The sequence below is a fragment of the Mustela erminea genome, chromosome 6, assembly GCF_009829155.1.
Source record: "Mustela erminea isolate mMusErm1 chromosome 6, mMusErm1.Pri, whole genome shotgun sequence".
In the NCBI taxonomy this organism is placed as follows: domain Eukaryota; kingdom Metazoa; phylum Chordata; class Mammalia; order Carnivora; family Mustelidae; genus Mustela; species Mustela erminea.
This window is the reverse complement of record NC_045619.1, coordinates 5898720-5916087: the sequence shown is the minus strand read 5'-3', so window position 1 is coordinate 5916087 and position 17368 is coordinate 5898720. Positions and strand designations below refer to the sequence as shown.

At 46.0% G+C, this 17368-nt stretch overlaps 1 protein-coding gene across 5 annotated transcripts in view; it reads right to left on the bottom strand.

The window, feature by feature from the left end:
• Positions 1–17368, bottom strand: part of PACSIN2 (protein kinase C and casein kinase substrate in neurons 2) — a 134917-nt gene that overhangs the window by 78505 nt on the left and 39044 nt on the right. Inside the window, exon 1 of one of the 5 annotated variants that reach the window (XM_032346038.1) lies at positions 6514–6644. The exons of the other annotated variants lie outside the window; for them this stretch is intronic. The gene's annotated coding sequence lies outside the window, so the exon portion shown is untranslated. Of the gene's footprint in view, positions 1–6513; positions 6645–17368 lie in introns of those variants that run through there. 5 annotated transcript variants of the gene reach the window in all.

Sequence of the window (17368 nt, the reverse complement as noted above, 5' to 3'; positions counted from 1 at the left end):
CTCTCACCACCCACAAGAACACAAGCCCCTGAAGAACAAGAACTGTGTCAAGTTCACCCCCTATCCTCAGCACTGATGCACAATAGAAGCAAAATAAACATGTGTGGAACAAATGAGTCAAGGAACATGCTAGGCTCTGACACAAACATGCACTATGACAGAACACACTTCTGTTCTCAGCAGCAAGAGAAACCAGGTATCTTATGAGTCTACCACTGAAAAATGTTAAAAGCTGAATAAATATAATTGTATCATTTTATTATACTCCAAATGATCATAAGGGAATCTAAAGACATCAAAAAGGCAAATTTAAAGAAATATAAGTAGATAAGTCTTCTTTATCTCTGATGTAACAGAGAGAGACAAAGAAAGAAAATATAAAAGATTGACTAAAGACTTGGGAAAAACAGGGAAGCCTAACTTACATCTAAGAAACTTCCAGAAGGAGGTAACATTAAGGATGGGTAAGAAGCAATCTTTAAAGACCATTTCTCAGCATGCCTAAAGACACTAAACCACAGACTAAGGAAGCCCAATGAACTCAAGCAAGATTTTAGAGACAGTGAGCCACACCAAGATAAAATAAAACTGTAGAAACTCAAAGGCACAGAAAAGATCGTAGAGGCAACCAGAGAGAAAAGACCACAAAGAATGACAACTGGACTAAGAACAGCAGTGAAAGCCAGAACACACTGTAGTGATATATTCTACATGCTGAGCAACAATATTTGCCAACTCAGAATTCTATACCCAGCAAAACTAGTTTTTAATAAGAACTAGATATCTGCAAACCCGTAAAATAGATACCACCACCACCAGCCTCCCAAAAAAGACATCACAGAAAAGAAAATTCTAAAGCATCTACCTCAGGCAAAAAAAAAAAAAAAAAAAAAGAAAGAAAGAAAGAAAGAAAGAAAAAGAAAAAGATAAAGAAATGATCTCAGAGGGGCACCTGGGTGGCTCAGTGGGTTAAGCCACTGCCTTCGGCTCGGGTCATGATCCCAGGGTCCTGGGATCGAGTCCCGCATCGGGCTCTCTGCTCAGCGGGCAGCCTGTTTCCCTCCCTCTCTCTCTGCCTGCCTCTCTGTCTACTTGTGATCTGTCTGCCAAATAAACAAATAAAATCTTAAAAAAAAAAAAGGTAATATGTCTTTAAAAAAAAAAAAAGAAATGATCTCAGAGGGAAAGCTTGAAGCACAAGAAGAAAGGGTAAGCAAATATACACATAAATACACTAACATATATAAACAGCACTGACTATATGAAACATAGTATCTAATTTGTAGGATTCTAAAATTCAGAAAGGAAACGCTGAATAAGTTGGGAGGAGTGTGGAGTTAAAATGTTTTAAATCCTTCTGAGAGAAAAGACATTACTTTGGATTTGTTATGTGTTAAACCCTGCAGGGGATAACCACTAACGGGCTAGACAGAGGATTTAATTTCTAGACTAAAAGAGAGAGAGAGAACAAATGCAATGGAGGTGGGGGGCATGATGGAACTCAGCTGAAACAAAAGAAAACCAACGAAACAAAACAAAACACTTCCCAGAACTGCAGCAAACAGAAAGCACAGGAACAAGAAAAGGCTGCTGCTTATTGCCTTCTCTATTCAAGTTGTACTGGAGATAGTAGCCAACTCAGTAAGAAAAGTCAGTAAAGGTACAACAATCAGAAGAGAAAACCCCGTCACTGTTGGTAGATGATGTGGCCTCCGCAGGGCTGAAGGCTCCTGGACTGACACGCGGGGCGACGGCTGGCAGCTACCGTGCGTTTGGTTTCATCTCCCATGAGGAAAACGGCAGACTGACTTCACAGAAGAAGACACTGAAACTCAAGGAAGTTAAATATCTTGCCCAAAGCCACCTGGCAAGTAAAGGGTTGGTTTTGAAATTAAGTCTATCTGTGCCCGCAGCCTATCCACTGTGCCCGCCACAGAGCGAGACAAACCACGACACCACAGGGTAAGCAGCCCAGAGGCGAGTACCCCCGGGTGATCACGGGTGCCTGGAGCACCTGCGAAAGTGAGACCAAGCTGAAGAGAGCCCAGGAGAGAGCCAGAGAGCCGGCGGCACCAGGTCCGCGCAGAGAGCCCGGCAGAGAGCCGGCGGCACCAGGTCCGCGCAGGGAAGCTCAGGCAGGGAAGGAGACTCCAGAGGGGAAAGTGCAGCAGGCACTAGGGTAAAAACGTATGAAAGAATCAAGAACGTGCCGGTGGGGGGCCAGGAGAGAGGAAGAGCTGAATACCACGAGGCCGAGCAGGGGCCAGCAGGCTAAGCCCCTGGAGGGCCACACTGGGGATGTGGACTCCTCTGGGAGGAGGAGGGACCTGGTCGCGGTCCAAGAAGGAAAGTTCCTCCGACAGAGGATGGCGAACAGACCATCGAGCGTCTGGAACTGAGCCATCCTACAGACCAGCCACCAGCTACAGAACACTTGCACTACAGCTAGCACCCCTGAGGAACTGTCTTTTTAATCTCCTTGACTTTTCATTCAAGTTTATATAAATAGCCACATGTGCTTAGTGCGGCTATACTGGGCGGCACAGCTGTAGAGGTTAGAGAGGAAGCAGGAGAAGGGCTTAGGCGACGGGACAGAGCAGTGACGTTCTTGACAAACAGAGGACACCATGAAGGATTATGCTAGGTAGGAATGCGGGGCAGAGGAGGCCAGGGATTCAAAATTCCTCATTTGGGGGGCACCTGGGTGGCTCAGTAGGTTAAGCCTCTGCCTTCAGCTGGGGTTATGATCTCAGGGTCCTGGGATCGAGCCCCACATTGGGCTCTCTGCTCAGCGGGGAGCCTGCTTCCCCCCTCTCTCCTGCCTGCCTCTCTGCCTACTTGTGATCTCTCTGTCAAATAAATAAATAAAATATATATTTTTTTAATTCCTCATTTGGGAGTCAGGCTACGGGGTAATATCACAAAGAAAAACAGCTCGGAAGGAAGAACTGGGTTAGGGTGGAGAGGAATGGCTTGGGCCCGATAAATCAGAGGCAGCTTGGGTGCTGCAATCCAGCCACGGGGCGCCCCCGAGTTGGGCACACTCTCTCCCATCTCCCTGCGTCTGCACACACGGTTTCCGCCGCCTCTTCTGCCTGACCGGCCTCTCTCTGAAACCCACACCGGACTGTGACGTCTTTCCCCAACCTCCCCCATTCTTCACAGCAGGAGAAGGTCCTACAGCTCCAGAAGGAGACTCGTCGCGCTGGCGTTTAGAAGTCTCTACCCCACTGCCCTGGGAGCTCTTCCACGGCAAGGACTCAACCTCATCCTGACCCCGGGGCCAAGTCCAAGACCTGAGGTACACTCGGCAGACAAGAGACTCTGCCAGGTGGGCAAACTCACCGTACGGACGCGCGCGGACACAGACGAGCAAGCCACCGACCCGGCCACCCATCGTCCAGGTGCACCGTGCCTCCAGGTGGTGGCCTGTGCATGGCTGGAAATCAGCACAGACCTCACCAGGAGGCTGCACGGCCGTCAGTGAGAGCAGAGTCAGCGCTGGGGCGATCACAGCCCACATGCGCCCTGTTGTGAGTTTTCATCGTCATGACAACATCTACCTTCCCAAACTCACACTCCTCAATCTTAAGCAGTCGACGGGATGCACCTAAGAATAACCGTAAGGTCTTGGAGTACAACATTAAATATGCAAAGACTTCTTTGCACAGCGGCCCTGATGCTTGTCTGCATGGCCTCAGGGTCTTGCTGTGTAATACTCTTCCCACACGGTACGGGCCAGACCACAGGGCGCCTGCGCTGAACACACTCAACAGGCGGTGAATTAACAAAACATTTCTGCTTTCCGGGTCAACAGGTATTCAGCACTGTGCCCTGTGCTATTTTTTGCCTTGTGCGTCAGTTCATGGTGGAAAAGAACCATAAAGAGGTCACTTTGCCGTCCCCAAGCTGCTCTGGACTCCATTTATCCTGCTCCACTAGCCTACCGATACTGAAAACAAAGACCGAATTCCAACTCGGGAAGTTCGACATTTTAGCCTGCTATTCCAACTCGGGAAGTTCGACATTTTAGCCTGCTAGCTACGTCAACAACATCTTGTCAAGTAAGCAAAATCATTCTCCCCTGATCTCCCTTAAGGACTCCACTGCAGAGCAGTTCTGATGAGAAACAAGGCTGAGTATGAAACTCAGCACAGGCTTCATGCTAAAAAGAAAAAGAAGGAAAGAAAATCGCAATCCCTTACTACTGTGATGGCCAGTGGCACACATTTCAAATTCAGAATACTTCCTGTCAGATTCTTTCAGTTAACAAAAAATAGAACAATATGCTTCATTGGTCCACATAAAGATTAATTTCTTATGATTCACTAATGACAGAGTCTAATGAGAAAAATCTTTAGGCCAGATTCCCAGCACTGGAGATGTGAAGTAGGCACCGAGACTGTCTCCTGGCATCAAGGTCGAACTGAAAGATGCAAATATATTTAGACCAAGCTGGTGAGACAGGAGCAGAGTGCCTTCTGCGGCAACCGCCATGGAAAGGGGACCGCTGCAACTCATCCATTCACTCAAATTAATGGCCCATGTTTTCCACTATTACTTCCCCTCATATTCACATACACACACACACACACACACACACACACACTCTCTCTCTCTCTCTCTCTCTCTCTCTCACCTCTTTACCTCAATCTAGGCTCCAGGATCTAGCTGGCATACCGGGAGTAGTTGTCTCAAGGCCTTAGAGAAGGTTCTAAGGGCACCACCAGAAGCTGCCCTGGAGAGGAGCCCTGAACAGAGATGGAAATGAGGAAGGCCCACATGACACCAACAGCATAAACTCTCAAAGACTTCTGGGCCTGTTAATTGTGAGATAATATGTGAAGAAAGCTGAGAGAAGAAAGGCTGGTGACCCAGAAGCCAGTCTAAATTCACTCAGCTATCAACAAGCCACGTGACCTTGGACAAGCCAAGACAGTGTGTCACCTCTAGGTCTTAATTACTTTGTTTAAAAAAACAAAAAAACAAAAATAAAAAAAACAAAGAAGAAGGGCCTGACTATACCGCCAGCAAGAGCCATTACAACTATTGTGTTCCCATCTTTCCAACTATGCCACCAAATGAACAGCAGAATTACATAGCTGGGCAAAACAGAGGACTAACGACGTATAAAAAGAAAGGGGGGGGGCCTTACTTTTACTACTGGCATAAATCTCAGCCCTGCAAGACATGTTTCAGTCTTAAGTTACAATACCTCTCTGTTGTTTTCACAAACACAGCATTTAAAGTTTATCTAGAATTCCGTAAGATAACAGTGTGAAGAAAATTTGAGGAGCTCCTCAAAATTACAACAGCGAGGGCAAAACCTATGGACCTCATTAAGGTCTGAGAGAAAGATCACATGTTTGGGGAATTTCTAAAAAAATAGGAAAACATGACGCTAAAAGTGTCAGAAATCCACAAATCATATAAAGTAATGACCTAGCAAGAAAATACGCTTCTCTATGTGGCACAGACTGTACCAGCATGGCATTTCTGGAGAACAGAAGGAAGACCCTGACTCTGCCTTTCTAATGTTCACGGCAATAGGTAATCCAAAAAGTATATTCACTTCACAATGGATCGCTCAAGTACTGGGATTTAAAAAAAAAAAAAAAAAAAAAAAAAAGCAGCAGCCCTCTAATTAGAAGCACAGCACTGCATAAACACAAAGGAGGGAAGGGAGGCAAAATGTTCAATTCCAGAATATGACTAGCAGATAAGAAACAATTAAACACGCATGTGAGGCTGCTCGGTTGTTGGAACAATAGAACTTTTACATTTTGGTATCTACTAAAAATAAAAGCGCAGTGCCTAGTGACAGCAGTCAGATGGAGCAGAGGGCACCGGGGCCAGCTGCGGAGAGGAAGGAGAAAGAACTGCCGGAGGAGGAAGGCAGAGGGGGCCGCGGAGCAAGCCGCATGCTAATTCTGGGAGTCTGGAGCAGACGCCATGGAACAGCAGTCAGTGGCAACCAGAGAAGCTAATTTGTCCCGTTTCTCCCGAGTCCCATTTACATGTCTGCAGGTTAGATTTGGCTGTTAAGAAAGGAAATGGCAGCAGTAAAAGACATAATGCCTGAGAGCAGGAAAAGAAAGCAACCCTCTACTAATAGTTAACTCAAGTAACTCACTTAGCTCCCCAGTAAGAAACAAGTACGTCGCTGGGCCAGAGCTTCTGATTCATTTCCTCTATTTAGGAATGAAGCATGCACATAAGTTCTAAAACCAGAGTAAAAATTATAGAGCAAGATCTTTCATTTGTTTAGGCCAAAGTCGATTCACCGAGGAAATCAAACATTTACTCTGACATTTTCTCAAGGCATTTTGGAAAAACCCTCCACACTGTTCGGTTAATGTTGAACATTTCCATCAAGAAGCTCTAAAACTAAGTGTGTTTAAAAGGCGAGATTTCTGTTAAATCAAGCACGCAGGAAAAAAAAAAAAAATCAATGAAAACTGCTTTGAAAAAGGTCTCCCTTCAAGGAAATACAGGCTTTAAATAGCAACTCACGTTTTTCTGTCAAATGCCGGCTTCAACTGCCTCACTTTGCAGATCAGCTTCCGTACCTGCCTCCTTCCGACCCTGCTGGTATGTCTGACCTCCAGCTCCCAGCCGAATTCTCCCAGCACATTTCATCATTTCCTGTTGGCTGCCGACTCCTTGCGGAGAGATAAGGCCAGTCCCCGACGCTGCTACAGGCACCCTCCAGGCACCAGGTTCTCAGACCTCCGCTCCCGGCCTGCTAGGGCCATCACAGAAGAGCTTTCTTTTTGGAAAATGGCCTAACAGAATCTCAGTATATGAGAGAAAGTCGGAGAGAGGAGATCGGAGCACAAAAGTCATAATACCTCTCCAAAATCAACTTGTATATAAACTAACTTATACTGCCTACGACAGTCTTAGAATCTCTCCTTGTATTTGATCCTTCCACTCAGGAGGAAAAAAAGACCTGCTCCGGAGCTAAGATGCCAGGCATCACAGGGGTTAATGTGACAGAGACTTCCCTGCACGGGATGATCTTACATTGTCCCTATACAGAAAACTCAACTTCTCTTTGGGACTCCAACAGCAAGGCAAAGCAGCTCAACAGTGGGGGTCGCAGAGGAAGAGGGAGCGGGCTCAGTGCTGGAGAACCCAGGCTCTCTCTCCGCAGCACAGACAGCTCCGAAGACACTCATATGTGCACACGTGATTCCCCAGAAGTAAAAACCAAAAACCATAGTAAAAGTAAAAACCAAACCCCAAAACACCTTTCTTCCTAGAGTTTTACAAAGAATTAAAAATGACTAAGAAACAAAGAATAAATAAAACTTAGGGAAAGATGTCCTAACCCATTTTAAAATGCATGCGCCCAGGGGGCGCCTGGGTGGCTCAGTGGGTTAAGGCCTCTGCCTTCAGCTCAGGTCATGATCCCCAGGCCCTGGGACTGAGCTCGCTCTCTGCTCAGCAGGGAGTCTGCTTCCTCCTGTCTCTCCGCCTGCCTCTCTGCCTACTTGTGATCTCTGTCTGGCAAATAAATAAATAAAATCTTTAAAAAAAAAAAAAATGTATGCGCCCATGAGGACACATACAATGTAATTCCCTCTAGATAAGGTGAAGAGAAGGCACCATGACACTGTGGGGCTTGAAGTCAGGGCAGAATGGCAAAGGGACCGGGCATGAAAGGGACCTCCGGAGCACTTCTTAGCAGGGCTCTGTTTCCTGAGCTGTTCGTATGCTTCATTTGTGAAAATTCATTGCTGTACCCACTTACAGTATGTGCACTTGTATGTATGTACATTTATTCTGTCTCAATAAAAAGTATTTTACAAAACGTATGCAACAATATCAAAAAATACAAACACTACAAGAAAGAGCAGGTACTGAAACTAATCTGTAAAAACACAAGAAATGCAAAAAACATTTCAAGGGCTCAATTTCTCCCAAAGTACCCTCCCAGAAGATACACGTGCACCCTCCCCCAATCCCTATGGCAAGCTGGATGCTACATTTAAATGGTGGTAGCCCGAACAGAGCCAAACCAGTCCCCCTTTGCAACATGGGCCCCTAGTTTGACCTTGTAACACAAAACAAAACAGGTTGAAAATATCTTTCCAAAATCTGTATTTAGAAATTCCTTGATGGAAAAACAACAATAAAGCAAGGATCATATCAACACGAGGCTCGATTATTTGACATATGATAATAATTCATACTACTTGGAAATCATACTACCATCTCCCCCACCTAAAAAAAAAAACCAAAAACACAGCCGTTGGACCCACACCATGCAAACTTTGCTTTACCTCTCGAGCAGCTTCGCTAGATGACTTGCAGCGCTCAACAGAGAGGCAAGGCTGAAGCACGGGGCCAGCCCCACTCCCTGGTCTGCAGGGAGGCCGGCTACTTCCTCCTGGGGCTTACTGAGGGTTTAAGGGCCCTAAAGGTCATCTTATCCAGGGACACTAAAGCTGGAAAAGGCTGAATAATGTTTCTAGAGGCTACTTCAGTGTGCCTGACCACAACGCAGACAGCCTTTCTAAAACTAATGGCCTGGCAGTTATCTTCCAAAGCATTTTAACTAAATTTAAGCAGCACAGGAATATGGTCACAAAAGTCCTTTTCTGGGAGTATTTTCTTCCACTAAGAAAGATCAAACACCTGGGTTCTGGCAAACCAAGTTGACTTACCTCCTTTCCCTTTTCATCAGCTAGCATGACCAAAAACTCTCCTTTGCCCCAGAGCCCCACTTAGGCCTCTTGGTTATGAGACAGGTCAACCACATCAAGGTGGAGTGAGTTGTTTGTTTGTTTGTTTGTTTGTTTATTTATTGTAATCCAACAAACACCAGCTGCTTAGTAAACACTCACATAGTGCTCACTTTAGGGTTAATCATGAAAAGAATCCCATCAGGGGACTGTCACCTCCTCCACTTTCCAGCTCAGATAACTGAGGTACAGAGACTGTATTACCTGCCCTGTGTCCCAAAGCTGTCACGTCGGGGAGCCGAACGCAGGCAGTCCGCTTCCAGAACCCAGCTGTTAACCATTACACTACCTCTCCATGTTGGCTTCCCTCAATAAATCAGAAGTGGGTCCTGGGCAGAGCTGCCACATAATAAAAATCTGATTTGAACTGAATTAAGAATGCAGACAGTGGTGGGATGATGAAGTCATGAGCCTGGCCCATGTAGGGCTGGGCCATTCTCTCCCGGGCCCCACAACCTTGACTAGCAGGTTCCTAGCTGGAGAGCAGCTGTCCTAACCCTCTGGGGGAGAACAAGACTGGCTTGGGCAGCTGTCCTACCCCCTAAGGTGGTACCGGGACAGACACACTGCTCCAGGGAAACCCACCTGCTAACCTCTCCCGCCTCTCCCACGTGGTGCCTAAACTGGTATTTCCAGTTCCAATTGGGTTTCTGTCACCAGACTTGAAACCTTTGGGCACAAACATTAGTGCCAGGCACAGGGCTTAAGGCCTTGGGGCCCCATGGTTGAAAAAGCCATGGACTGCTCTGTCACCAGACTTGAAACCTTTGGGCACAAACATTAGTGCCAGGCACAGGGCTTAAGGCCTTGGGGCCCCATGGTTGAAAAGCCATGGACTGCTCAGTGTACGGGCAGGGCAGATGTATAAATAAAGAGAAATGGCACGAGCTGATAACGAACCAACACGCATGGAGGGCTGTGGGAACACTATGAAGGCAGCAGTGAGCTAGTGGGGGAAACAGGGTCAGGGAAGGCTTCATGGAGGAAGGGACAGGATTCGGTTCTCCAAGAGCTTACCATCAACCTACTCAAACCACATAGAGTAAGGCAGAAAAAATTTCTGCAACAAAATCCAGCAAATTAGCCAAAGACTACCAGTGACTTCATGTCCTCTGTCCTCAGCTGATGGCTGAGCCCATGCGTGGCAGTCATTAGCCCGGAGTCAGGCACAGACGTGAGGGCGACACTGGACTGGCTGCATCTTCTCTCGGATACTTCTGTTCTCTTATAGGATGAAAATGGCTGCCTTTACTGAGCTCTTTTAAAAGACTCCGTAAGATAGGTACGACTATCCTCGTTGTACGGAAGAAAACCACCACAGAGAAATTAAGCAACCTGCCCAATATCACCCAGCAAATAATGGCAGAATGGGATCTGAACTCGGGTCTCCCTGATACTTTCAAAGCACATCCTCTCCCCACCACACTCATGCCTGCCCCGGAACTAGGCCCGTGAGGAACATGAGGATAGCGGGCAACAGGTCATGTCATATGGGGGAAAAAACAAAATTTCCCCACATGATTTTTCCCCATTCCTCTATTGGTCTATCCTTGCTTTAATGCCACACTTTTTCTAAAACAGCTTTATTGAGATGTAATTCACATACTATAGAATTCAGTCATTTAAGTGTAGAATTCAGTGGTTCTTAGTGTATTTACAGAGCTGGGCAACCTTTACCCCAGTCAATTTTAAGACACTGTCATCACCTCAAAAAGGAACCCCATGAGCTTTAGCTGTCATCTCTGTCTCCCCAAATCCCCAACCTGAAACAACCAGTTACTCTTACAAGGTGATTCTTAAAAAGCTTATGGGCACACGGTCATGAGGTTGTTAATAAAACAGTGCAAACTGTAGTTGTGCTTCAGTCCTCTCTCCTGGGCTAAAGCTAACAGCTGAGCCCAGACAGGGCCAGGGAAAAGCCAGACAACTTAGAGGCAGGTACTGCGGTGAGAGGTGGGGGTATCTGGCCGCCCCATGCTAGATGGCCTCCACGGTTCTCATGCCCCTTAACTTAGGAAGCCCTAAATGCCGAGCCACATGGTCAAGCAGCCGCCAGGATGGTGGAGTCACGCAAGAGCTCTAGAAGACCCCCTCTGGTCACAACACCTTACACCATTAAGATGCCATCTCCCTGTCTCCAGAAAGACAAACCAGGATGATATCTGCTATCATAGATGGGGGTAACCAGAACAGAGTTGTTCTGAGAAGCCAAACTCTTCAAGGATTGATTATCAAGACTAGCAACGGCCTGGAGAAAAAGTGCCTCCTCTGCGCTTTCCCCCAGCCTTCCTCAAGTGCTAAGGAGAGTTGGAGGAAAGGGATCTACAAACAGACCACGCACATACTTCTGCAGAGCCGTGATTTCTCTAGTAACTTCTGCATACAGATCATGAAACTGCTCCATGCAGCATCACCACATACTAAAAACTCCTCAACAGTGAGGAGGTATGAGCTTCTGACAGATGCACACAGGTTCATCACAGAAAGTTCTTGGTGAGCAAAAGAGACCAGATGCAAAAGGGTGTGCACTTTGTTCTAGTTACATGAAATTCCAAACCGGGCCAAACAAATCCATAGTGACGGATCAATGTCTGCCTGGGGCCAGGGGCTGGGTGGGGGCTGATGGAGCAGGGAACAAGGAAAGTTCTGAGCTGATGGAAATATTCTCTGTCTCACTTGGGACAGTGGCTATACAGGCGTATCCATTCATCAAAGCCCCTAAATGGGTCCGCTCTGTTGTTAAATTAATACCTCAATAAAGAGAAAAGGGGGGGAGAGGTAGGAGGGGGGGAATGAGGGAAAGAAGACAGGAGAGAAGCCTGCTGCGGAGCCTGAACAACACCCTCTGTGGCAGCGCGGCCACAGCCATCACCAAGGACTGGCCTGCAAGGTGCTGCCAAGCCTGGGTCTTGCCAGCGCGCGTGCATTGCACTGGGTCTCAGTTCTTGAACAACTGATCCTCTAACACACACAACTGATTCTGATGAACCTGAACAGTCCACTTTCTGACAGGGTTAACTCAGCTCTCCAACGCCCCCACAGTAAAAAGTGTGATGATGTCAGCCAGCGACTCAGGAATGGCTGCTTTCGGTGACAGGCTCCAATGGCTGTTTGACAGTCAGTGAACAAGTAAAATCTAATGTGATAATTACAGGTATTAGCTTTTCTTCTCCTCAAATGATAAGTAAATCTTAAGTTCTAGAATTTAAATAGATTATATAGGTTATATAAAACATTCTTACCGTCAATCTTTTTTTTCTTTCTTTTTTTTTTTGGATGGGGGAAGAGGGTAGCGGCTAGGTTCAAATCCTACGTGTTAGCCTTTCATATTTTTCATGAAACAAGACATAAATAGAGCCATCTTGCCTTTAGTCTCTCTCTCTCTCTATGTGTGTGTGTATATATATATATACACACACACGAATAAACCAAGCCAAATTTCTAACATTCTCGATCAAAGAAGAAGGTGCCAGAACAAGCTGAACTAAGTACTAGTTCTATCTTTGGCAAAGTTAAAAAAAAAAAAAAAATTAAAACCCTTTATATAAGCTTCTTTGCTTCCCTGGCAGTCACCCAAAGCTAAAGAAAAAAAAAAAAAAAGCCAAACTAATTAAAGCAGAAAGCCCAATTGAGAAAAACTTCAAAGCACCAATGTGATATGAAAAATGTTAATTTCTTTTCTTACACATTTTATAAAATGCCACCATGAGAAGAAACACCTGGGCTTCTAACACAACATCTCAGTGGTTAAGACATCACCTGCAGTTCTGGGGCCAGCTCAAGCCTTCCTTGGACAACACACCGAAGATGGAAAATGATCTCTGAAGGAAGGTCTGAATTCAAAAAGGAGTGGTGAACAAGATTTGTGGTGAGTTTTGGGGTATTTTCAAGACTAAAGTTAGAGCTCTGCTCTTCTCATGTTTTACTGGAGGTTTACCCCCCTCATTTGTTTCTATGTGCCCTCTCTATGCTAGACTCTGGAAGTTACAAGCTAAATAATTCCCCACACTTGTCCTTAAGCAGCTTAGAGTAGCGTAAACAAACAAGCGCCCAGAGGCCCACACAGTGTGATAAGAGCTACACAGCAGAACTAGGAAGGGCAGCTTTACTGACCAGGGGATGCCCTAAGGGCAGGAGCACCCAGTTCAACTTTATTTCGTCCACTATTGTGCGCTTAAAAAAAAAAAAAAAAACCAATCACCTCCCATTATTTCATTTCAAAAGCATTTTAATAATAAAACAGGCATTTTAATACTAAAAAGCAGGTCATACAACTTCAGAATATATCTAAAGCTTCAAATTAAGTATCTCTAGCTTTGTAAAGAATAATGACAACATTGCTATTTTAGCCCCATGGCAGTAAAAATACCATCATGAACGGGTGTTTAGAAACCCTGCAAACAGGCGAAAATTAGGACTATTTTATGACGTTCTATATACATCTGCCAGGATCTTGACATACCGGGACTCTAAACTTCATGATAACCCCACAAGGTGGGAGTGCTGTCCCCATTTTTCAGAAGAGAAAACTAAAGCCCAGGGGGAAGTGGCTTGCCCATGGTCACACAGCAGTCACAGTGCACAGAGCTACCACACATGCTTCCCCTCTGACAGCAGAGCCTGTCCAGTCCCACCAACATGCTGGGATGGTGTGCGAGAGCTCTGGCGGACCTCTGAGGTCCTCATTAGAAATAAACATGTTTTACTGTTGTTGCTTTTAAGATCACAAAGGAAGCTCTGCTGCTTCTTCTTCTTTTTTTTTTTTTTTTTTTTTTTTTTGTCCCAAACAACCAACACAAACCCTTTGTGAAACCGAGAGGTGTAAATATGTAAATAAACAGAAATCATGCTCCCAAGCATTCCAGAATGCTCCCTTTACCTTCTCCTTCTCCATTTGGACCAGTGCTAGGGATAAAGAAGATGGGAAAGATGAGAAAAGATCAAGAATCCTGGAGTGCTGGGTTGCTCAGTCAGTAATTATCTGTCTTCAGCCCAAGTCATGATCCCCCCGGTCCTGGGATCAAGCCCCACATCAGTGGGGAGTCTGCTTTTCCCTCTTCCTGCTGATCACCCTGTTTGTGTTGTGCTCATGCTCTCTCTCCCTCTCTCTCTCTCTCTCTCTCTCTCTCTCTGTTAAATAAATAAATAAAACCTTAAAAAAAAATCCCAAAGTGCCAAGAAATGGGACATATGAACCCTTCCTCAAGAATACTGTTCTTGGGGCACCTGGGTGGCTCAGTGGGTTAAAAGCCTCTGCCTTCGGCTCAGGTCATGATCCCAGGGTCCTGGGATCGAGCCCCACATCAGACTCTCTACTCAGCAGTGAGCCTGCTTCCTCCTCTCTCTCTCTCTGCCTGCCTCTCCTACTTGTGATCTCTGTCTGCCAATAAATAAATAAAATCTTTAAAAAAAAAAAAAAAAAGATATGGTCTCTAACCCTTAAGAGCTTCCATTCTCGGGTCTGAAATTGATTATAAATAGAACACCAACTGAGGCCCAAGCAGCCGACTCTTGGTTTCAGCTCAGGTCGTTATCTCAGGGTCTTGAGATCAAGCCCTACATCGGGCTCCACCACTCAGCATGGAGTTTGCTTGAGATTCTCTCTCCCTCTGCCCCCATGGCTACTCACACACACACTCTCTCTCAAATAATTTTATAAATAGAATACCCACTACAAACTTAAAAGTGCATCTCACTTTACAAATTTTGTTTTTCTTCTACTTTTACCATTTAACATTGAAGTCTACTACACTTAAACAATCTTAAATAATAAATATATCTATATCTATATCTATATCTATATCTATATCTATATATACACACACACACACACACACACACACACACAATGACCCAATTGTACTTCAACGTGGGATGAGCTCCTGCCAAGCGAAGAGGTTACAGAGGCTGGTTCCCTACAGGACCTCCACGCCTGCGTGGGAAAGGCAGAGCTGAGTGGGGCCAAGCAATAGAGAGGGGCAGCAGTGAGCAGATGCAGGGCCTTGGCAAGCTTCTAGGTTCCTCCATCTGTAATCACAGCTAAAGTCACGGAAAGGTCAAAGGGCCCTCTCTAGGATAGGGTCGAAACACAGTAGGCACACACTTACGTGGCAGGGCATAAGGTCAACCCCCAGGAAAATCAGACAGCAGGCAACCAACAAGTGTCAGAAAACCAAGGAATCAACGACATAATCTGAGTGGAAGCAAACCCATAGTGACCACAGGAAATGAAGTATGGGCACGGACGGGGCTGGTTCAGCAGATCTTCTGACGGAAAAGAAAGAGAAGGGACTTTGCCAAGAGGCCAACCGGGCTGACTGGCAGAGTGCCGAGTCCAGAAAAGTCTCTCAGGCACAGTGTGAGCCACCTGGCAGGAGCCACAAGGAGAAAGCAAGCTGCTCAGCCTGGCAGTGGTTGCTTTACCTCTGTGACAGGTGACCCAGCCGAAGACAGAGCACAGACAAGGAGCACATTTCTCCATTCATGAGAGTGAGGTCAAGAAGGGCCAGTTACAAAACAGTTTAAATCCTACGATCTTATTTGTCTTTAAAAATCAGATTTGTGAGGAAACGTAACAATCTGGGAAAGTGTATGTCAAGGTACTGACAGTGACTGGGGCGCCTGGGTGGCTCAGAGGGTTAAGCCTCTACCTTCTGCTCAGGTCAAGATCTCAGGGTCTTGGGCTTGAGCCTGCTCAGCAGGGAGCCTGCTTCCTCCTTTCTCTCTCTGCCTGCCTCTCTGCCTACTTGTGATCTCTGTCAAATAAATAAATAAAATCTTTAAAAAAAAAAAAAAAGGTATTGACAGTGATTGTTGACAGATTGAATATTTGTACTTGTATTTTACAAAGTCCATGCACTGATCTTACAATGAAGGAATACACTGAGTTCATTGGGAGATTTTAAAGCCAGACGGGTGACTCCCCAGGCAGCTAGCAGAAGGGCTGTGCCGCACAGAGAGCGCTTGGGACCACAACACCCCCAACATCTGAGCACCAACAGACACAGAGGGCAGAGCCCTGCCTGCAAGGCTTCCATAAATCCCCTGTTCTGGATAAACCCTGGAGTAAGATGTTATCAACCAAAGCCTGCCGCCGTGTCCCCCAGAGGGAAGCGCATCGCCCCTGTAGCCAGCTTCGCCAATGGTGCACTACTTCACGTGGGAAAGCCAAGGTATGGGATTCCTGGGTGTACCCCACAATTCACTCCAGGAAGTCTGAGATTTTATGAACCATTTCTGCAAACAAACATAAGTCCCAGGAAGAGTCAAGGCTCTACACAAACAGATACTGGCTCCGGCCTCAGACCAATGACCTCATTCACAGTAGAAAGGTTCTTTAAGACCCCAACGTCATACAAGTTAATCCCATGCAGAGACAGGTCGAAGGGAGACTTTCTGCAGAATCAGCACATTGTAGTTTACTGGATGAACAGAACCAAATGAGAGGCCCCATCCCCGGTACCAGCCACACACGGGCAAGGGAAACCCCTCAAGATCTCACAACTTGACCCCTCCCAATGATAACCTGGAGAAAGAGGAGTCGGCAGCCAGACAGCCCCTCCCTACGAGGAACCAGGGAGCCCGGTGCTTCTGACAGCTCACATGACCCACACGGTGGGTGACCATCAAACCCAGACCATGAACATAGGCACACAAAGCTGTATAAAGACCTCTGATAGGGGCGCCTGGGTGGCTCAGTGGGTTTAGCCGCTGCCTTCGGCTCGGGTCATGATCTCAGGGTCCTGGGATCGAGTCCCGCATCGGGCTCTCTGCTCAGCAGGGAGCCTGCTTCCTCCTCTCTCTCTGCCTGCCTCTCTGCCTACTTGTGTTCTCTGTCAAATAAATAAATAAAATCTTTAAAAAAAAAAAAAAAAAAGACCTCTGATAGGTCAGAAGGTCCTGTGACAGGACCTGCGTACTTGGATTAGGGCTGGGGGAAATTTTATCAACAGTTCGGAGTACTGACTTCGAGGGCCAAGATGTGCCCTAAAAACATGGCACTGAGTGTGCTTACTATGCTCCGTGACAGAGATCATCTTCACAATTCCTCACTCTGTGACCGTGGGTTTGCAGATTAATAGGAGGGGAACACCATGAGTGAGCTCACCCAGACCCGGGGTCCCTTTGTGCTTGTCCCCCCAGTACACCCGCTCCAAACCCACTTACAATTCCCCACCTACTGAAAAGTGTCTTGAGGCTCAGGAGGGATAACTAGGATCTTTAAATGGCATCAGTATTTCTCTGCTACACTTTTTGAAACAACAGACTCACAGTCTGTAATGTCAAAGTAATGCACGTATAAGAAATGGGCTATGTCCAAATCTGTCAGATTCAGATGCTCTTTCCAACAAATTAATAGGACAATAAACAGTGAAGATTTTCTTTCTGTTCCACAAATGTATTCCAACTAATATGTAACTTCATTTTATGCAGAATTATTTTCTGATAGGACACCAATTATTTTTCATCCTCAAAGATGTTGAGAAATATTATATAATTTTCAGCAGTACCACTTAACAGTGATTTACATGCAAGTTTTTCTTCCTATGGAGGCCTTGGGGAAGAACCAAATACTTTTAAGATGAGTAACAGCCTGAACAACTCTGGCAACAGCCAAT